Here is a 21897-nt window from a genome sequence, read left to right as displayed (position 1 = left end):
CCGCCCCCTGCCTGCGGCGGCCGCCCCGCCGGGCGGGCGCGCCCGCCCCTGTCTCCGCCTGTCCCGCCCCGCCCCGCTGTGGCGCGGCCCGGCTTGGCCTCGCCTCCCATTCAACCGTAAACAGCGCGGGTCTGCCCGCACGCCGCGGCCCGGCCCCGCCCCTCTGTCCTCCCCGCCGTGTGCCAGTACCTGCGGCGGGATGCACCACTTCCTCCCCTGCGCCCGCCTCTCCTCCTGCGCGGGCAGCTTTGCCGCCGATCCCCCGAAGTCATCTGCTCGAAAGCACGGGCAGGGGTGTAAGAAAGGGTGTTGGGAAGCAAGCAGCAATTTGAATTTCATAGTGCCCGTATGGTTCGAGAGAAACGTCTTCTGAGCAAACTGTGACCATCCAATTAAAAAAAACATCACTGAAGAAAACAAGGTCGTAGTGAGCAGAAACAGTGCTGCTGTGAGAGCTGCGCACTGAAATTAGGTGATATAGTGATATTCTCAAAATAATCTAAATAAGTAAAAGCAGGTGGATCCACATACGTCCAAAATGGTATCTGATTGTTTGGCTTCTTGCAATTAAGGTGATTAGACGAGGAACATTTGCGTGTTCTGCTCAGAGTCAGCCAATATGCCAGTGCCTCTGCTTGACAGTATCTCCAGACCTTGACATCACCAGTTGCATCATCACAAAGGGCAGATGTCATGGATGTGATCCTGCAGCAACTGTGTAACTTAACAGGGACTGTGCATTTTCCAACGCATACCTTCTCTAGAGTATTAACCAGAATGTGAGGACATGAATCTGGGTTAACTACAGTAAGAAGAGGAGGTAGAGGTCTGCAATGGGGAGATGACAGTGGGGGATAGGAGGGGTGTCTGCATGCTGTCAGCTCAACCTCTGTGAGCCCTTTAGCTCAGCCTCACACAGGCCCTGTAGGACCTGTAGCAGCTCCATGAGTTTGGCTGTCAAGGTCACTGGATGATGGGGCCAGCCCAGCTTTGGGGGGCCCTGCGTGGCACTGAAGTGTGTGTGCGCTCTCTGGTGAGGAGCCGAGCCTCCTGGAAAGCCACATGGGGAACCTGCCTTGTTCTACTGAAGGCTGGAAATCATAGAATCATTTTGGTTGAAAGAGACCCTCAAGATCTAGTCTAACTGTCAACCTAATACTGTCACTAACCCATGTCCCTAAGAACCTCATCTCTACATCTTTTAAACACCTCCAGGGATGGCCACTTAACCAGTTCCCTGGGCAGCCTGTTCCAATGCCTAACAACCCTTTTTGTGAAGAAATTTTTTCCTAGTATCCAATCTAAGCCTCCCTCGGTACGACTGGAGGCACGACTGGCTCTTCTGGGTGAAAATTTGCAACATCTGCTGGCTTGGGGTCTCTTCAGCTTGCAAATGCTATATTTCTTCGAGACCCAAGCTGACCTGAAAGTCAGCATGAATGAATTTGTGAAGTGCCCAACTGCAGTTATCCCTGCAGGAAAATCATATAGAGGAATTATTTCTATTAATCAACATGGCTTTTAGCTTTACTTATTTGAGCCTCTAGAGATTATGCTCCCAAAGCTTACTTTGAAAATATGAAGTATAAAACTTCTAGTGAATTAACAAATATCAGAATTTCCCACAAACCTGCCATTGAAGAAGCTGGAGCTTAAAGAAAAAAACCTGGAAAGGCGTCACTGCAAAGAGCAAGCAATGTTGCTCAGCTGTTAATTCAGAAATGTGTATGCAAAAGCACAGCAGGAGATAAATGGTCCTGGGCAATGCAGGACAGCAATGTTAACCGTACTCAGCTGAGGGGAAGCGTTAGGCAAATATGAGTTACAGAACTGCCCGTGCTCTACCAGACTACGGACTGAGGATAGTTTGGTGACCTGTGCCCGGCCATGGGTCCTGCTTGTCCTGACCATGAACCGTGGGCAGATGTGCTGGCCTCAGCTTCTCCCAGTGCTCCCCATTCTGCCACCTGTCTGGGATGGTGGGACCAGCCGTGTCTGGTGAGGTCTTGCCTGACAGCCTCCAAGGGGACCCTGCCACTCCCTGCTGCAGGGAGCCACTAGCTGCATGGGTTCTTGACACAGGTGCGCTCTGCAACAAGTCTTTGCCACATTCTGTAGATAGATTATTTCAGGCATATTAGAAAAGTATGGAATTATATAATAGTCGATAGAACTATTGAACTGAGGTAAACATAACATGACCTGCTGTACATGCCTTTCCCACCTTGCCTTCATACAGATCCGTATTAAAACTACGAAGAAGAATTTAAAAACAAAAAGTCCCCACATGCCCCCAACAATCTGACAACATATAGCAGTGTGTTGCATGGCACTCACTTATTCCCCAAAAGGATCTGATGAGGGAACACACAGTTTGAGGGATGCTTGTTCTGTTGCTGAGTGCACTGCTGGTTGGTCTTGGTGTGCGATAGGCAGGAGCCCAAACGGGGCTGGATGCCTGGTTCCCAAACAGCTTACATGATGCATCTTCAGCTGGCTGTTGGCCAGGTTTTAAGAAACTATGAGTCTGATTTGCATCCAGAATGGCTCTGTTGCTAAAACCTTCTTGTTTTAAAATGTGATTTTAGATCCACACATTTTACAGTCTCTGTAGAGCATGTCTAGACTTTAAATCAAACCTTATGGAAGATATTAAAAATATAGCAGCACTACCAGATTTACATAAGATAACATATTGAAATAAATTATCCTACAGAGATAAACCTTTTTCTTGCTGAACTGTTTGGTTCATGAGAACTTCATCATGTTTGAGCACAGTTGTGTGGAACTAAGTCTAGTTGCTTGAAACATTACTTGTCTCCCTGTGATACACTGCCAAGTCAAACTCCACAGAGATTCACATACTTGAGCTCTGCAAATGAAGTATGAGGAAGGAGCTGGCAGGGCCTTCATTTTCTGTGAGGGATCCCCAGTTTTCACAGAATGTTAGGGATTGGAAGGGACCTCAAAAGATCATCTAGTCCAATCCCCCTACCAGAGCAGGAACACCTAGATGAGGTTACACACGAAGGTGTCCAGGTGGGTTTTGAATGTCTCCAGAGAAGGAGACTCCACAACCCCGCTGGGCAGCCTGTTCCAGTGTTCTGTCACCCTCACTGAGAAAAAGTTTCTTCTCATATTTAAGTGGAACCTTTTGTGTTCCAGTCTGAACCCATTGCCCCTTCTATCATTTGTTGTCACTGAAAAGAGCCTGGCTCCATCCTCATGGCACTCACCCTTTATATATTTATACACATTAATAAGGTCACCCCTCAGTCTCTTCTTCTCCAGGCTAAAGAGAACCAGCACCCTCAGCCTTTCCTCATAAGGCAGATGCTCCACTCCCTCAATCATCTTTGTGGCTCTGCGCTGGACCCTCTCCAGCAGTTCCCTGTCCTTCTTGAACTGAGGGGCCCAGAACTGGACACAGTATTCCAGATGTGGTCTCACCAGGGCAGAGTAGAGGGGAAGGAGAACCTCTCTCAACCTACTAACCACCCCCCTTCTAATACACCCCAGGATGCCATTGGCCTTCCTGGCCACAAGGGCACAGTGCTGGCCCGTGGTCATCCTGCTGTCCACCAGGACCCCCAGGTCCCTTTCGCCTACGCTGCTCTCTAATAGGTCATTCCCCAACTTATATTGGAACCTGGGGTTGTTCCTACCAAGATGTAAGACTCTACACTTTCCCTTGTTATATTTAATTCAATTTTTCCCTGCCCAACTTTCCAGCCTGTCCAGGTCTCGCTGGATGGCAGCACAGCCTTCTGGCCTGTCAGCCACTCCTCCCAGCTTGGTGTCACCAGCAAACTTGCTGACAGTGCACTCTATTCCCTCATTCAAATAACTGATGAATATATTGAATAATACCAGCCTCAGTACTGACCCTTGAGGGACACCACTAGATAAAGGCCTCCAACTAGACTCTGCCCCACTGACCACAACTCTCTGGCTTCTTTTCTTCAGCCAATTCCCAGTCCACCTCACTGCCTGGTCATCCAGTCCACACTTCCTCAGTTTAGCTGTGAGGATGCTGTGGGAGACTGTCAAATACTTTACTGAAATCAAGATAGACCACATCCACTGCTTTGACATCATCTGTCCACCTGGTTATGTCCTCATAAAAGGCTATGAGTTTGGGTAAGCATTTTGGAAACCTCTGTCCACTGCTGTCCCCCAGAGCCTGGATTTACTTACCTCTGGGAATGCAGCAAAGTCCATATTTTTTTTCTTCTTTGTTAAGACTATTGGAGAGTTTGGTTTGAATAGATATGCTTACGGGTGGTCCTTTTACTCATGCCTGATTTTTAAATTCCACAGTTGAGATCCAGGACAGGCACTTGCATTTTCAAACAATAAATGTAATTGACTGCAACAGTTCTGGTAATGCTTGAATTTATTTACTTATTTATTTTTGTTTGTTTCTTTGTTTGTTCATTTATTCTTCACACTGAACAATTAAGTTGTGGTGGCTATTGCATCAATGAATTAATTTTTTCCTAATTTGTAAAATGTTACAAAGTATTGCCTGATAATTTCCATCCTCCCTTATTTTGGCTTAGCTCCTTTTTTTCTTCCCTTCCTTTCCTTTAATCAAAGAGCACAAGCTTATGTAAAACTTCAGCAAAAGAAAGTCCTAGGCTATGCAGCATATGAACAGACTGCAGAATTCATTACTGTGCAAAATCACTGAAGAAGTTCTATAGACAATTTAAAAACCAATTGGATACTATTAGCAATACTGCAGAGCTAAATCAGGCTGTGCTGTCTGTATCAGCTATATATATATCTATATATATATGTATCTATATATTTCTGTGTGTGTACACACATATATTAGAAAAGGAGGACGCAATTTCCCAAGGCTGCAGTTCTTGAGGCTTCATGAAAATTACTTTTCCAAAAAATAATTAATATTTTTAGGATGAGTAATTAACATTCATTCTTCTGGGCTTATGCTGATTGCCTCTGAGAAAAATTGAAGATAGCAGTGAGTAACCAGCAGCATGATATTGGGTCATTGGGTACAGAACTTACTGTTTTACTGTTTTTTACCTCACTATTAAGGTTTTTTTAAGTATTCAAAATATTAATTTTCTGTTTTGCCTACCATTGCAAATGTGTTCTGAGTATTTTATGAAATGTCTTTAACCAGATGTTGATATTTATTTTGAAAATGAAATAAAAATCCAAGGTCTCACATTTGCCTCTCAACATTTGTAGTTTTCAGTATTATGTATACTTCAAATATAATATATTGTCTTACATTCTCCAGAATACATCCCACGTATACCACTTACACTCTGGACATAGTCCAGCTTTCAAAAATTATAAGGTGGCTATGCTGGTTTTGCAGTTTTCACAAAAAATATCTATAAGCTTCTGTGACAAAAGTTTGTGGCAATGGTACAGCAGTAATGGCAACTTCTTTTCTGGGAGAACAGAGCTCTTAAAGCTTCTCTTTCATCCACAGTTCTGAATTTAGGTGGGATATATGGGCACAACTTATTTTGTGGTAAAGAAGATGTAGTCATGTAACTCACCTAGAAAAGTCCTCCTAGCATACAAATTATAGTATGCAAAAGAAAGTATTTTTGACAGTATTTGGTTTTAATAGTTAGGCAGTATGTTTCTGCAGCTAAAATGAAAATACAGTTATCTCCTTGGGTTTCCGTTCATCTTGTGAGGTGAAAGAGTCATGTATGCTTTACAGAAAGTGTAGGTTAGAAAAAGGCATGTCCTAGAATAATTTCTTACGAACATCCTAATTAAATCAGGAAGAATGACTGTGTGCCTAGTTTAATTGTTACAGTATTTATTTTGAAAACAGTCTGTGCCAATATTTTTATCTAGCACTATGGAAACAACCTTCGAAATATAACTATGTATCTTGAAAGTACCTCTAGAAATTCCAATGAATAGCTTTTGCATATGTGTTCTTTAGAAACCTGTGGGTGGACATGGTCATTGGCACATCACTGGAATTACAAGATAGATATATTAACATATGTTAAGTTTCTTTAAGTAGAGACAGCATTGCCTAAATGAATCAAACCTTTTGGATCATAGATGCTCACATCTGGGCTAGGGAGAGAAAATGCTTTCTGGAATTTATGGATCTTTCCAAACAGATCTTATCAGTGTCTCAAGTCACCTTTTAAAGGGCACCTAAAACCTCAATGCATCCTTCCTAAAGCTTCACTTGTTTTGGAGCAGTGTGTCCTACACACTTGTTCAAAATCCTCCTTTACACCTGTGACACTTTTTATCTGAATTCTCTGCCTGCATCACTAATTTTTAATATCTTTCTCTTTTTTTCCTAACACATCTTTTTCTTCCTAAAAATACCATGAAGCTCTGTGTCTAGGCTAAAGCTTTGTAAATGGACTCACGACCATCTTCCTTTTCCTGATCTTTCTGGATCCTGTTCCCCATTGAGGGCTAGAATCACCAGCATCTTAAGCTGATGGAAATGACTTCTTCCTTCTCACTCAAATCTTCTATTCTTCCTCAAATTTCTTATCACATTATCATCCCTGATGTCACCTGGCTTCATAAATTGGGAATCACATTCATCTTCAGCAAATGCAAAGGACCACCTGAGTGAAGCAGGGTACTTAAATATCAAACTTGGCATAGAGCAGAGTGTATATTTCTAAGTTTTTGAGTTTAAAACTGAGAGGCTGAGCTGGGAATCTTATGACAAGAGATTGCTTTCCCAGGTGGGTTTGTTTGCTGTTGGTCCCAGAACCACAGCTGAATCAAACTATGCTCCATGTATCCCACAATCACTGATTTTCTCCTTAACAGCAGACAACACCCAAATAATTTATCAGCATTAGTCTAGAATGAAATGCCTTAATGCACAGCCTGGATATGATGCCATCATTTTGAGGAAGCTGATGCTATTTACCACTGTCAGCAGCAGTACAGGCATTGGACCATTTCAAACTACATCAGCATTTTTAGACTCTCCCAAAGAAAGAATCTTTCATTACTGCATTATTTTTATTAATATGCCTTTGAAGTTGTTTTTATAGTAGTAGCTGGCCACAGGATTACCTGACAACAGCACAGCAAGAGTAAATTCTGCTGAAGGGCAAATATATTTTATAGTTATTTTTGTTTTAATTAACTATGCAGAATGACAAACAAATAGAATGTTTTGTAAAATAAAGACTTAGCAGCTACTTTTTCGATAATCTTGTGAGTAATTCTCTGATTTGCAAATTATTATCTTTTCCTTCTTAGCCTCAGGCCTGAAAAGCGATTGAACATTTGTGAAAACAATTGTCTACCCTTATTACAGGATTATCAAATTATACTTTTTAAATTTTGTATTAGAGGGGTTTTTTTTTACAATGTTAATAATTTTAAAGGATTTCAGAAAATAAATTAAGTAATTAACCTGATCAGGCAGTGGGTATACACAGAGCTATCCAAATTAGCTATTTTTTAATTATGCTTCTTTACTTCTTAAAGCCAAACTTCGGAGTGATTTTGAAGTCTTCCTTATGCTCCTCTCCACGATTCAGCAAGACCCACTGTTATCGGCAGAGGCTCCCATTACACGCTCTGTGACTCTGCCGAGACTTATCACTTCTGCATGGAGCTGCTGTGACAAACTGAGCTGCTTTCGTGAGCCGAGTGGGGTCTTAGGGGTACCAGAGTGGGGGGCCGGGACCCCCTTCCTAATCTCAACTCTGTGACTGACTAGCCATGTGACTTTGGACGAGATACTCCTGTATCTCTGTTTCCCCTTTTCCCCTTTGCCTGTCTCAATTATTTAGACTATAAGATGTATGCGACAAGAAGCGTTTGCAGCTATGGCACGGTGCAGCCCAGCACATGCCCTGGTCTCAGCTGAGTCCTGGACGTATTGCTATTATGCAGACAAAATGCAGTCTTTTCAACATCCAGGAAAATAGCTAATTAGTAGCACATTTTATAGCTAGAAGTAAAAAAAAAAACACCTGTATTTGTGACAGTTTCTCTGCTGGGCTGAAATCATTACCGAGCAGGGCATAAGTGCTGTGAGGGTTTTACAGGTATAACCTGACAGCAGCAACTTCACTCACCTTCAGTCTCCCACTCTCTTTGTGTGAGAAGGCAGGATTCTAAACATTCTCCCTTGCTCAGATTGTGTGTCCAGATTTCCAGTGAGATTTTACTTGATAAGTACCAAAGCAAATATTTGGCAGGACAGGTGTGACAATGCTACCAAGGAAATAAAAGCCAGAATAAAATACTGTAATTCCTCTTCATAAACTTGTTTTTATTACTACCATGAGAAGTACTGTCTCCTTACACTCAGTAAGTCATTTTGCAGAATAAGATTATGCCAGTTTTGTACCATCATGCATCAAAATGAAGGTTTATTTAATGGCTTTGACCCTAATTTGCAAATCCCCTTTGTTCTCCAGCCTGTAAGGCTAGCTTCATGGTAGTGGTGCTGTGCTCATAAAATCTTCACAGTCAGATGGGAAAAGGAGGCTGAATTATGATTCTTCAAAATTAAAATACTGGTCTGTTGATTATTCTATATGTTGTATTGTTGTATTGATTGTTCTATAAATAGCTTGACTACGGTGCACTGCACGGGGGATTGAGAAGCATCAAAAATAGGAACAGGCGGTGAACTGCCTTGACCCAAACTTGACAGTTTATTTGCTGCAATATATATCCAGTATGTGATGCAACACATACACAGTGTCAGGTGGCATATCTTTTCTGAGGGGCTGCTAAGAGACAGGAATTAACAGGAAATGATTAAATTATTTCCTTGGAAGGTAATTTCACTATTTTTGCTATGAACTTTTTGTTTGTATGAGGCATTCTTTGCTCCCTTATAGTTAAGCTGAAAGCTGGTTCTTAAAGTCTTTGCTGCATACGTTGAAAAAATTCTTGGTAAATGACATGCATTTTGCTTTAGGAATTACAGTATACAGCTGAAAACACCCATACATTTGTACATACATCAGTAAGAAGTCTGCACACAACATCATGTATTTCCGCATGTAGTACTTGGCACCCTTGAAAGAACTTCTCCTTAAAGTCTTTTCCTGTATTCCCTTATCTATATAACATGTCTTGTTTTAAAACAGGCCAAAAGTGATAATATTAAAAAGTGCAGCCAGTCAGAGCAATCTAGAGACTGCAACAGAAACCTGTTTTTACAGAAAATAAAAGTTCAGCTTTGATAAATGTGAGCAAGAAATGGTTTGCACTCTCCGTACAGAAGTTGTTTTTAGTAGCCATTTTAGGTGTAACATTAGTACATCTCGCCCTAATGACAATGTTAGTTGCTTGGTTTGTACAACAAGTCCTAGATGGAATTATAAAAAGAGAAGTTGAAAAAATCCCTGGGGTAATGAGAGTGCATCAATAAACCTCTTATCATAGGGAAGCATAACTAGGGGAAAAAATGTAACATTTGAAGATACTGTCTGGACAGAAAACAAAATCCTTAGGCTGTCAGAGAGGAATCTGAGGCTGCCAGCAAGCCAAGGTTGTGGTGAAAGCCCTGCAGTTTGTTCTGTGGATCTGGTGTGCTTATCAGCAACATAAAACAAAAATCTCAAAAATGCCAAGCTATCACAGGAGCCTTCCCAAGAGGCCACTCATGTCTGTCTGCTGGGAAGTGGCAGTGGTGATGGGTTCTTGCTACGTGAATCTCTGTTCATGAGGACAAAACGTGAGACTAATTCACTTGATGTAGCTTGGGAGCACCAGGATAAAAAGCATTGGTATAACTTTACACCTCAGACAAATGTGAATTAGACTCACAGAGAAAATTCTCACCATCATACTCTTCCGTGCCAAGTCAGAAGTTTCACTTTTACATGAACAGTGGCAGATTTTATAAAAAAATAGCAAATACAATTACAGTGAAGAGTGTTCCTTCTGTTAATTAGATGAGGAGGTATTTGACTACTTACAATCGCTTGACTTAGTGTGAGTTCACCTGCTACTTGGAGTGATTCGATCTGCCATAAGAGCCAGCATAAAAATAAGGAAAACTGTGGGAGATCACCATATAACCATGTCATTGCCATTGGATTTCTCTTTTAAGTTTTTATCACCTGTGAACTTTTCACGTCTGAAAAGATCTAATGCTATAAGACTACTGGTTAAGCAATTCATATGTGAAACAGCTGTAGGCTTTCTTTATGCTGCCAATACTAATGAAGTGCATTTATTGAGTACTTCTTATTTTCCAGTGAAAACATTCATCTGTGGTTCCTCCAGAACACAACTATAAGGTGTATGTTAGATCTTTGTAAGCTAAGAATTGATCTGAACACAGCCCTAACAGCATGATTTTTAATCAGTGAAATTAAATTGGTGCAGTTCAGAGCCAGTGAAGGTAAACTGGTATAACCTGAGTCAGTGCCAATGAACCTATGTCCGAAACAAGACAGATTTATTTAAATAAATCAGTTAGTGTATGTTAGCATCACGTACCCCTAGATAGTGTCTTGTCAGCTTTGTTAGTTGCAGCAACAGGACAAGAAATTGGTCTAAAATGTCTAACATTCACCAAGTATGCATGTATTTAAAAATGGGTGAAGTGTTTATCTTAATGCTGCATATTATTCCTCTTTAAAACACATCGCATTGCAACAGAAGTAGTACACATGTAAAATAGACAAAAAACTGGTAAGTAATTTCAGAAGTGACTATTGATAGGAAAGGATCATCAGGTGGGGCTGTTGTAGAGTGCGATGGGGATTAGTACAAGTCCTGCCATCGCTCAATAATTTCATGAGCAGGGTGGAAATAAATACAGTGACTAAAAGGTAGTGAGTAACTAACAATAAGGATGGAGCAGTTGTATAAAGGAGTTTAACTTGAGTGTGTTAGTCTTGTTTCAATAAAACGCCTTAATATAATAAAAGTAAACTGGTGTGTTTCAACATGCATGTCCAGTATATAATAGATTTTGTAGTGCTTAAAGTCCTGAAGGATGGATGCTTTTCTATAAGTTGTCTTTCTGTCAAACACTCATTATGTGTATTCTATACACATTATATAGGTAGTAAATAAGATTCAAATCTATTAGAAAAGTCCTTCCTGGTGTTGTTTTTTAGGAATCCATTTGTAACCAGTGAAAATTCTGCACGTTGACCAGACCTGATAAAAGCAGTTGTTCATGTCACCTGAGCATTTAGTCCTGGTGCTGCTGCATGAGGCTTTTTCTGTGTGACAGTGTTAAGCATCAACATGAATTAGGGTCCCAGCTCTGCTGGAGCACTGAGATACACAGAAGTGTTATTGGGGAGAATCACAGCATTTTTTGGCCACAGACCATTAAGGAAATCTATATGCTTCTTCCAGGTTAACAGCTTTGCCTGTAGGGCAATTTTCTGCCTCGGAGCTACATTGATGCAGTTCCTAGTGTGGATGTAGATACGTTGGGTGCTTTTATATTGAAGCAGTCTTTCCCATTTCCTATCTGGGAATAAACTAAACCAGCTTAAGCCTTCAAACGAGCAAAACTGCATCCAAATGCGAATGGGGTTACAGCACTTAAAGGATTCCAGTGCAGCTGTTGCCATGCTTTCATTTTTGCAAGGTTCACACTTCTTACACTGCTGAAAATAGATGTCTTGAACTTTCAGTTCAGAAAGTGGAAAGATGACCTAGGAACCATTTTAACTCTCCTTGGCTGTCTGATACAATGTGCAGTAATGCTGAAGCTAGACTATGTAATCTATTATTCAGTATTTAAATATGTGAAGCAGAGAGAACACAGCTAATAAATTTGTCATTCTTTAAAACACTTTTTAAATTTTTTTTCTTTTTTTCCCCAGGGTGGAGATACACACAGAAACATTTGAAAACTTTGACAGAAATACTTTTACTTTCACATTTGTGCATTTCAGCTCATGAACTTGTTCTAGGTACATTTTGAAATCTTTATACCCTGTGTTAAGCACCAATTAGAAACTGAAAGTGAAGAATAGTAAAGATTTTTTTTCCACATATTTCTTATGATTAATATAAAAAGTATGTGTGACAGAAAAGGATTACAGACCAATAGCACCACTTCCCCTGTAATCTTTATCCCTTTCCTGACTAAGTGCTATCTGCTAATACAAATCCCCAAGATCCTGACCTCTCTTTTTTGCTTTCCTTCCCTGCAAGCACAGTAGAGGAAATGATTCCTGTCACGTAGCCAAAGGGGGCATATTTACATGGCTCCACATGATGTGATGAGGAAATCCTGTTGCAGAGAATTCAGCAGGAAAACAAGTAGGTTGCCTGTTCTCCTGTTTTTTGGAAGTCCTGCCTCTGCTCCTCTACAGATTTGCTTCCTGAATCACCACTTCTGTGAGTTTATCAGTACAGATCTCTTTGTTTTACAATTTTCTTTCTCCGTTTTTGAAAGTGGAGATTTCCAGGACATTATTCTCCTTCCTGATATCTTGCCATATATTAAGAGATTAAGTTGTTATCTGCTGTGGATTTTTTTGCTTTGCAGATTTTGCTTGTAGTACTCATTTTTTTTTTGTTCCTCCACTGATCATCTTTAAGCTTTGCACCAAAGCAATGAATAACTGTAAGTGCTTTAATTCTGTTCTCTTCTGGGCTGGGGGAAAAAATCCTCCTCTATGGACAAGAGGGTATTATCATTTCAAATCCTAAAGCATTCTAAGAGGTTTTGTTGTAGCACAGAGGAAAATGAACAAAGAAGGGTTTAACATTTATTTTTAAATGCATTTATTACATATATAATACTGCAGCTAATATATCCCTTCCCTACCAGCACGGAGATCTGTAATCAGAAGCATTGGTGAAACACATCAATTGACTAGAAAGGAAACCTTTAGCAAATATAGGACCCTGTGTAAAATCAACATGAAACTTATGCAAAAAGGCATTTTTATTAAATGCTTACTATAGTAAAAGCTTCAGAGAGGTTGTTAAGAACACATGATGCATGTGAGTGTCATTCTGGAGTTTCAAACCACGAATATTCTCCTTTGAGGGTTGACTGCTTCTTCAGCCAGCAGCCAGTTTGGGTGAGTATAGAGCTGGGTCTGATCAGAGACCACAAGATTAAATACAGAAGTACTTTTCCATTGTAGCATTAGTTTTGATCCACAATGCTGGGATGTTAATAATTTTAAGCTTTGGGAACATTTAGGTCTAGATCCTGCTTCATGCCTCAGAACTATGCTTAATTTTGTGCAATGGACAAGAGCCTATTTTAAAACATATTCAGAGAAGAGTTTACCTAAATAGAAAGATTTTGTTATTTATTCCAGGCCTGTAATTCTACATATATGTTTTGGTCTGTGACTCCCATTTGTACAGTCTTTCAGAATAACATAGAACGGACACAGCAGGCCTCCTGTGAGTAAATATAATTTACCAAGAACAAATGATGATGCTGTGTTCTGCCTTTGCCAGTCTCAGGATATGGAGAGTCAGATCCAATTTCCTAGTCTGGCATCTCCAGCATGGCAGTAATTTAGAAACATGAAGAATGAATGGTCAAAGCCTTGTCATGCCAAAGAGATTGTGCAATCATTATTTGCTTATATTTTTTTTAGTGTTTTTCTTCTTTCTAGTAATACTGGAGGTTATCCAATGCCAAAAACATTTTTTACCTGCTTAAAGATGTTTGGGCTGAAAACCTGACATCTTTTTTTTAAGGTAAGAACTACTAGAAGGGTAAATACTGTTAGGGAGCAATCAAGTCTGAGTTCCATGGTATAAAGGTGTACAACCCTATAGAATAGAAACCTGTAGAATGCAATAAATATTTCAGGAGAAAAAGCAACTTTTCTCCTTAAAACCAGTAAAAAATAGTAAGAACCAAAAATGCTAATGACATCTCATTCTATAGTGCAGCTCTTTCCCCCTCTCTTCTTCAGAGTGGGATGTAAAAAGAGGTAGAAGAAGCAGGAGTACAAGGGGAAAGGCAAGAAATATTAAATATATAAACAATCTAGTGTTTTTTCTTATTTTATTGAGAAACCCTGAAACACTCAATAAATTTAAACTTCTTGTCGCAAAATTTTGTTTGATTAAGATATTTCTGTACCTCAAAAGGTGAATGAAGCTTAAAGATGAGACATTAAAAAAGACTAGCTACATTTCTAGTTCTGCCTTACAATTTTAAAGGACAGAAAAAAAAATCCAGTATAATTATGGAATGTGAAGTTGCCAAAGATTATAAGATCTGGGTTTTTTTCTCCTCACAATTTACTTTCAGCAAGTATGTTGAATAGCGAGCACTCTGAAAAGACATAACTTGAATAAGAAGCCAGCACTATGAAAAGGTTCACTAACATCGCTTGTATATACGGGACCTCGACTGTCTGTGATTTGGACTGTTTTTGACATGCTGCTGGGACATGGGACCAGGGCTCTGTATCTGCCCACCTCTGGGCATTGTCCCTGTGGCCACCTGCCCCATGCATGGCCCTCAGCTTGCTCAGCAGTGCTGGGGGGCAGCAGCACCTTCGCTGACTCTGGACTGTTAGATGGGACACAGCAAGATCCAACACCTACATGTGGTGGGATGAGAGCTGGCACCACGTGCTGCTGATGTTTTAGAGCTACATAGGTTTTCTGTTATGGATTTCCTCAGTTTAAGCTATGAAAAATGCAACTTCTGCGTGTTTGACTGCTACTTTATGAGACCATCCATTTTTAAGACGATTTTATGAAGTCTTGATCTGGGAAAACATAGTTATTAGGTAACTTCTATCTAGTTTTAAAAAGAAAATAAAAACTACAAATAAAGTAATAAAAATGGGCAATCATAAAAAACTCTCAAGGTTTTTGTGTGTACGAGGGAAGATTTAGGTTCAGTTTTAACTGACAGGAAGAGGCAGCACTGTAGATCTCTAATATGAATCATTGTCCCTTGCTCATCGTAAAGTCTAATTTTCAAGTAGTTTAGCCTCAGATTACCAGAAAATAATTTCTGGTTCCACTCTAGATAATGTTGAAGTGACAGCTGTAGATTTAAGGGTCATTAAAGAATTCTTCACAAAATTATGCACATACTCTTAATCACATATTTCATGCTAATTGAAGCTAATGGGATTTTTAAATGTTCTTCAGTCCTTTTGCTTCAATGGAATTTTATCATTTTCTTCAACTGTAAATTTCCTTAAATGTTTGTCTTAACTGGAGACTTTTGCACCATCCTGCCCTGTGGGATCAGCCTCTGGGTCATTCCTCTGTGGCAGGCTCCAGCCTCCCAGGTATGGAGGGGAGAGGGAGCCAGGATCTGAATTGGGAGCAGGGTGAAGCTCTACTGCCTGATTTGCTCTGTAATGGGAGAGACACTATATGCAGCAGCAGGCAGCAGTGTCTATACCTATGGAGAAAGCCTGGAGCCTCCCTGGTACATCAGTTTCTGAATCACCACTCACACAGCACAGGCAACAAGTACCGCACCTTGTTTTTCCTGCTGCAGATACAAGTCAAGGTTTTTCCCCCTGATTTTCTACAGATTTGAACAGGGGGAGGATGGTTTTCATCATTATTTTTCTGCTGTAAGTGCCTTTTGCAAAGAAGTATTAGTTAGGATCTGATAGTCTACTTTCAGTTGTTTGTCCTCTGTATCCCCTTGGCCCTGGTGTGTTTTCTGCTTTGTAGGGAAACTTGCAATTTTGTACACTTAGCCAAACATCCTCCAAAGCACCCAGGAGAGTAAAATCTTAATATTTCTTTTCATAAGGTTTTATGAAGAATTGTAATGATTATTATTGTTTACTATTTTATTTAAAGGAGAAGCTCCATTCAGGGACAAAGAAAACAACCTGTTTGGTGTAACCGATCAAATGACATTCCAGGAGCAATAACATCACTGGGGGGCCCCAGTGACTGAAACTTCAAAATGCTTGGATTCTCTCCGTTGATTTAATGACAGAAAATGTGGAATGCTTTTGCCAAATTATTTGGAAGCAACTTAACGGTGGGTAGTCTGAGTTTTCTGTCTGTTTTTCCATTCCCAGTGAATTTCAGTAGTAGTACCTAAATTCCTGTGTGGTGTGCTTCCAGCCACAAAATCAGAATAAATGAGTCTCTAGTGAAAATATCTGACAATTTACTGAATATAAGGCTAAAATGGAGAGCCATGGGGTAGCCAAAGAGAAACATGGGTAAATGGATTTTGTCTACTTCAATGTGGAGAAATCAAGTAGTTTTTATTTATTGCTACCTATCAAATAGGCAAGATTACCTAAGTTTTTATTTACAAAACAATCCGTTTGACTTTTTTATTTTTATTTTTATTTTTATTTTTATTTTTATTTTTATTTTCACTTTTACCAAAAATATCACTACATCACTGGAAGGAAACAGCGTAGTTTAATTTTATTTTTCTTTGCTACCAGGTAGAAATGTCCTAATTTGGTTTCTTTCAGTTTGGAAAGGAAGAAACAGAATATTAACAATTCTTAATTGTTATATTGCTTAAACATGGGAAAGAACCATAGCTATAGTCTATCTTAACTTACTAAAATAGTCCAATAGGTAGCGTTATGCGAAGTTTAAGTATACACTAGGTACATTGCCTGAAATAGCTTTGCTAAGCAGTGCTGCTATTTTATTTAGAAATGAAAAGAAAATGGTTTTGTAATTCAAAGTTTTGTCAAGACTTTGAATGTAGCATCTCTCAATAAATCTTAAATTGCTTTGTGAGTGTAGGTAAATGACACCATACATGTCCCATGTCTATCCAGGCACAAGCATCCGTGTCTGTCCTGTGATCTTTACACTGCATTAAACTGTCCAGCTAGACTCACAGTGCTGCCGTGGCTCCCAGATATTCCTGTCACCCTCATTCACACAAGTCCTATTAGCACAGAGAAGCACTTGCCTTCACCAAGGTCAGCCCATAACTCAATGTGCCACCTACATAACTGGCTCTGCTTGACCTCTGCCACTGCGAGGCTTTCCTTGACACTGGTAGAAGCAACTTGGGTCTTGAAGGGTTTGTTCTTAATGAGTTTTCCTCAGGATCTGTCTGTACTTCCACATGGTGAGTGCTCACTTTGCAAACCTAGCCACCCCTCTCAAAGTTCAAGAACCAGAGACCTGTGGGATCCCTCTCTTATCACAGAATCACAGAATTATACATATATAGATATATATATACCGCAGGGGACTGCATGTGGTACCACTCTTAAAAGTATACCCAGTCCTGGAGCTGATCAGTGTCAAGAACATGGCTGTGAACACCTCCCTTGGGTTCACATGCAGGGTAAGCATGGGACGGCTGGGGCTCTGAGTGTGAGTCCTCTCCTCAGAAGAGCAAGTCAGGAGACAATGCTGTGCACTGTTTCTGGCAAGAGACAAAACCTGTTGTTGTTATTTAGTTCCCAAAATAACTTTGTTCTTTTGTCCCACAGAGACTGAGATGAAGAAGATGTCCCTGTGCTGCAGAGAGGAACGTCCCTGCAGGCTCCCCAGGGCAGTGCAAAAGTCACACCAGCTGTTTTTGGACAAAAGAGCTGCTGAGCAACTCTAGAATGACCTGAAGTAGGTCATTTAACAAGGAAATAGGAGAGGCCTTAGGCTTAGCACATTTCCATTTTGGCCTTCTGAAGAAACCTCCCTTGGCTGCAGGGACAGCCATGCTTCTCTGCTCCAGCCCACCTGGTCAGTCCCCATGCCATGTGAGCAAACTCTGCCCAAGCATCTGTCCCCCTCAGCTCCCTCCAGCAGCACCACAGGGTCCCCTGGGGAAACCAGGACCTGTTGCCCCTCCAGAAGGATCTTCCGGGCCCACCCTGTCTTGTCCTCTGGTCCAGGAGAAGCTTTAAACCCTGAGTTACATGAAGTGTTTTGAGGCATGCCATCCTTAATGCATCTCAGGGAAAGGGCTTTGCTCTGTGTTTCAGCAGTGCCTATAGGACCAAAAAAGAAATACTAGTCCAAAACCTGCTCCCCCACATCCTCTATGTTCTCTGCATATCTTCTATATGTACTTGATCTCCTGAATAAGACTGATTTCCTGAGAGGACTCCCTCACTCCCAGGAAGCCCAGTGTAATAGTTGTGCTCAGGAGAAGAGGAATTTACCTTGCCAAAGGCCTGTGGAGGAAGAGGAGGGTGGTGAGGATGAGGACAACAGAACATTTGACAGTAGGTGACACACTCATGGCAGTGGGGCAGGGCAGTGTGCCAGGTAAAAACCAGTGTTTTTTATCTAGATAAAAACCATGAATTTTAGAGTGGTCTCCAAGTATTCATGCATCTGGGCTATAAGCAGGGATGGTGTCTGTTTAAGGTGGCCAGCTGGCTAGAATAAGCTCCAATGACTTTTATTTTCTTTTGGACTGGGCGTAGGAAGGAAAGGAAAACAAGGAGCTGCCCTGGAACAAAATTAGAGTCAGATGCATACACTTGTGGGATGCCAGCCAGTGAGGTACAATGTTATTGTCCAGAGCTTTTCCAGCTCTGCTGAAACTGGCTGGCAGGGAGATTTTGTCAGCTGATACTCAGCAGTAATAAAGAAGAGCTCAGGATGGAGGAGGGGAGATGCTGTATGTCTGAAGCCAGGAGATAGGGGGAGTCCAGCTGTTGCAACCCCACCACACAGGCAGGTCTGTGCTGAGTTGGTGTGGGGAAGGTACCTTCTGACTCTGGCCATAGCCCTTCCCTGGTGTGAAGAGCATGCTGGCTCAGCTCTGGTGAGCAGGAAATCTCTGCACAGCTCACAGAATCGTAGAATGTCCTGAGTTGGAAGAGACCCACAAGGATCATCGAATTCAACTCCTGTCCCTGCATATGACAACCCCACAGCTCACACCATGTGTCTGAGGGTGTTGCCAAATCTCTTCTTCAGGCGTGGGGCTGTGACTGCCTCCCTGAGGAGCCTGTTCCAGTGCTCCATCACCCTCTGTGTTGAAGAACCTTTTCCTAATGTCCAACCTAAACCATCCCTGGCACATCTTCCTGCCATTCACTCAGGTTCTATCACTGGTTGCCAGAGAGAGCTGTACATGGCAGGGAAGTGGGTCTCTCTGCTGTCAGGCAGACCACACAAAGAGGTTCAGTGGCTCAGCATGTGTGTGAGCAGAGGCAGTGCCGGGATGCAGACCCAGGCTGGCCAGGCTGGACTGCTTTGTGGATTACAGAATCACAGAATGTTAGGTTTTGGAAGGGACTTCGAAAGATCATCTAGTCCAGTCCCCCCGCCGGAGCAGGAGCACCTAGATCAGATTACACAGGAATGCATCCAGATGGGTTTTGGATGTCTCCAGAGAAGGAGACTCCACAACGTCCCTGGACAGCCTGTTCCAGTGTTATGTCACTCTCACTGTGAAGAAGTTTCTTCTCATATTTGAGTGGAACCTCCTATGTGAATGCATCCTTCAGTGAACCTGGGCTACTGTCATTCCTTAAGCCTCAGAAGGTGGAGGACTACGTACCCTAAAGGTTTTTTTTCCAATAGTCAAGCTAGAATGTTCTTTTTCTGACTCCAGGTAACTAGGTGCAGTCAGAAGTTGCAGAAGTTATCCTTGAAAGTGCTGGGAGAGACAGCAGAGGAGATCATGTCAACCTTGTCATCTCACCTTGCTCTCATGCTTGCATACCTGCTTGTATCCTTGACTTTGACTGCCATATATATTCTGATTCAGCAGCAGACCAAACACCTAAAACACAGTAACTAGGTAGTGTCAAAGACTAATAAGGATAATGGTTCAAACATTGTGGCAAATGTTCAGACAGCCACAGGAGATGGGACATTGCAAGGAGCAGGAGATGCAACATTCAGGATAGGGTCAATTGCGATTTGCATATCAACATCAAGCCACAGACAAAGGTCAGATGGATGATACAGGAGGTGGAGGACATGTTGGAGAGCACGTAGGCTCCTTCTTCTGATAGGCCCAGCATGGCCCTAAGGAAAATGCCAAGACCCTTCAGGACGGCCCAAGACCCTTCAGGACCCTCTTTTGCAATCACCCCTCAGTAAAGCCCGCACAAAAGACCAAAGATTACGCAAGCAGGCAATCCAGAGGACTATAAAGACCCACCTTGTGCAAGCGCTGGTGGCACCCACCCACCATCCTGAGGACCACTCTGCCCATCAATCTCACCTCAGGGACCAAATAAGACACTGGAGGACACCACACATCACTGGATCTGAGATTATGAACCCCATCATACATAAAGCAGAGCCATAAGAATGGTGAAATCTTTCTCTCTCTTCCTTCTTTCCTATACTTCTATTCTTTCGCTTTCCTTTTTATGACTAATATATTAAGAAAAGATTTACAGCCCCACATGTGCAGCAAATTTTTTGTGTTTACCAATTGAACTTGAATCATGTAAATCCTTCTGCCACCAAATCACTCGCTGATTAGGTGAAGCTGCAAAATAAAAGCCTTTTTGTTTATGGACCTTAAGTATCTTAAGTATCTTTTTCAACCAAAGGGACCTACAAACCTGAGTCACCTCTCCACCCACTCATAGCTCTGGGTGGGACATGACAGGTGGCAACCATAGAGGACAAAAGATAAAAAACTTGTTTAGGAATATGAGGCAAACTAGGAAGAAACAGTCGCTGAAGGTAAGAGGACTTCACAAATGTAGTTCAGATCCATCCAGAGATCTGTACAATCAACATATTCATAGATAGCCAAGCTCAGTCAGTGGCAAAGGAAGATTGTGGAATACCCTAATTTGTTTAAGGTAATAAGGCTAATTGTGGGATACAGAAAGACTTCACACGGCTGAGCTGGCAGCAAAATGGCAGATGAAATTCAGTGTTTGTACGTGTAAAGGAAGGAGATGAGTCTTTCCACTGCAAGATGAGGATCTGACTTCTCAACCAAAAGAGGTAGATGTTAAAAAGGGATCTGAAAAAGTTCATAGAGGAGATACTAAATGCGTAGAAGCTATATTTAGCCCAGGAAGTCCCCAGGCTGGAAATAATTGATGGCTGGAAGAGCATTAGAGGTATGCACTGCACATACTTGTCTTGTTCTTACTCTTCCCTGAGCAATCTTTTGTGACTACTTTTGGCAAGAGCACAATGGGCTAGCTGGACACAGCAAGCATTATCCAAAATAAACCATGAGCATGGGTAGCATAGTGCTGTCTGTTCCTTCCTGTCTTCCTGCCTTCCTTCTTTCCTCCTCTCCTTAATGCAAGAATTGTGTAGAAATGCGGAAGGTTAAACAGACCTTTAAAATTTTCAGCAGCTGCTATTTAAAGGAGAGTAAAACAAAACCTGCACAGTCACTGAAGGTAGGTGTTTTCAAAAGGAAACTTTTAATTTCTTGTGATGTTCCTTTAGCATCCAGTGGATGCAGACGTGGGCAATAGGGGACAGAGTTACATTCACTGAAAAATGAAAGGTGACCAAGGGGAGAACAAATTGCTCCCTGTTAGTGGGATGATTTAGGATTTTATTTTATACAAACAGCAACACTCTTGTAGTTGTGATAGTCTAGGGATATAGATACAGCAAATTTTGAAGACAATGCCTTTTGTTAAGCTGACTGATACAGCAGTAAAACCTATTGGGCAGTGCTGCAGCAAAGGCACCATGGCTTTGGGCACACAACCCTTCCTTGTGGCTCTGAAAGACGCCTCTGACTGGGACACACAGGCCTTTCTTTACTCTGAATCAGAAGCTTTCCCTGAGATGGGAGGAAGGGCTTCTGTGCCTGAAAGCTTGTTTGTTTTCTGCAGCTCTACCAGCTGCTCTAATGTGGGAAATCATGCCTCCCTTAACTTGTGTTTATCTGTTAGGGATCGCATATATGAAGTACCAGGAGATTGTATGCAAGAGATTTCAGCACTGTTTTTGGATACTGTAAGACTACTTAAGTTTTTCTGCAAAAACCTTTTGTGCACAGTTTACATTGGGGCTTCATGACTGAGACTTCATAAAAGAATAGAGAACTTGAGTAAC

The 21897-nt window shown here is 41.5% G+C and overlaps 1 long non-coding RNA gene across 2 annotated transcripts; it reads left to right on the top strand.

The window, feature by feature from the left end:
• Positions 1 to 5342: 5342 nt before the first annotated feature.
• LOC110362565 (uncharacterized) lies at positions 5343 to 20383 on the top strand. 2 transcript variants are annotated; one of them, XR_010471348.1, is made up of 3 exons: positions 5343 to 12333; positions 15754 to 15940; positions 17379 to 20383. It is a non-coding gene; the product is annotated as an uncharacterized LOC110362565 (long non-coding RNA). The 2 variants fall into 2 exon arrangements; XR_002420017.2 differs by having other exon boundaries at positions 5343 to 13662.
• The last annotated feature ends 1514 nt before the right edge of the window (positions 20384 to 21897 follow it).

Source organism: Columba livia, chromosome 3 (assembly GCF_036013475.1).
Source record: "Columba livia isolate bColLiv1 breed racing homer chromosome 3, bColLiv1.pat.W.v2, whole genome shotgun sequence".
Classification (NCBI taxonomy): domain Eukaryota; kingdom Metazoa; phylum Chordata; class Aves; order Columbiformes; family Columbidae; genus Columba; species Columba livia.
Note: the sequence above shows the minus strand (reverse complement) of the source record. Positions and strands in the feature narration are given on the sequence as shown.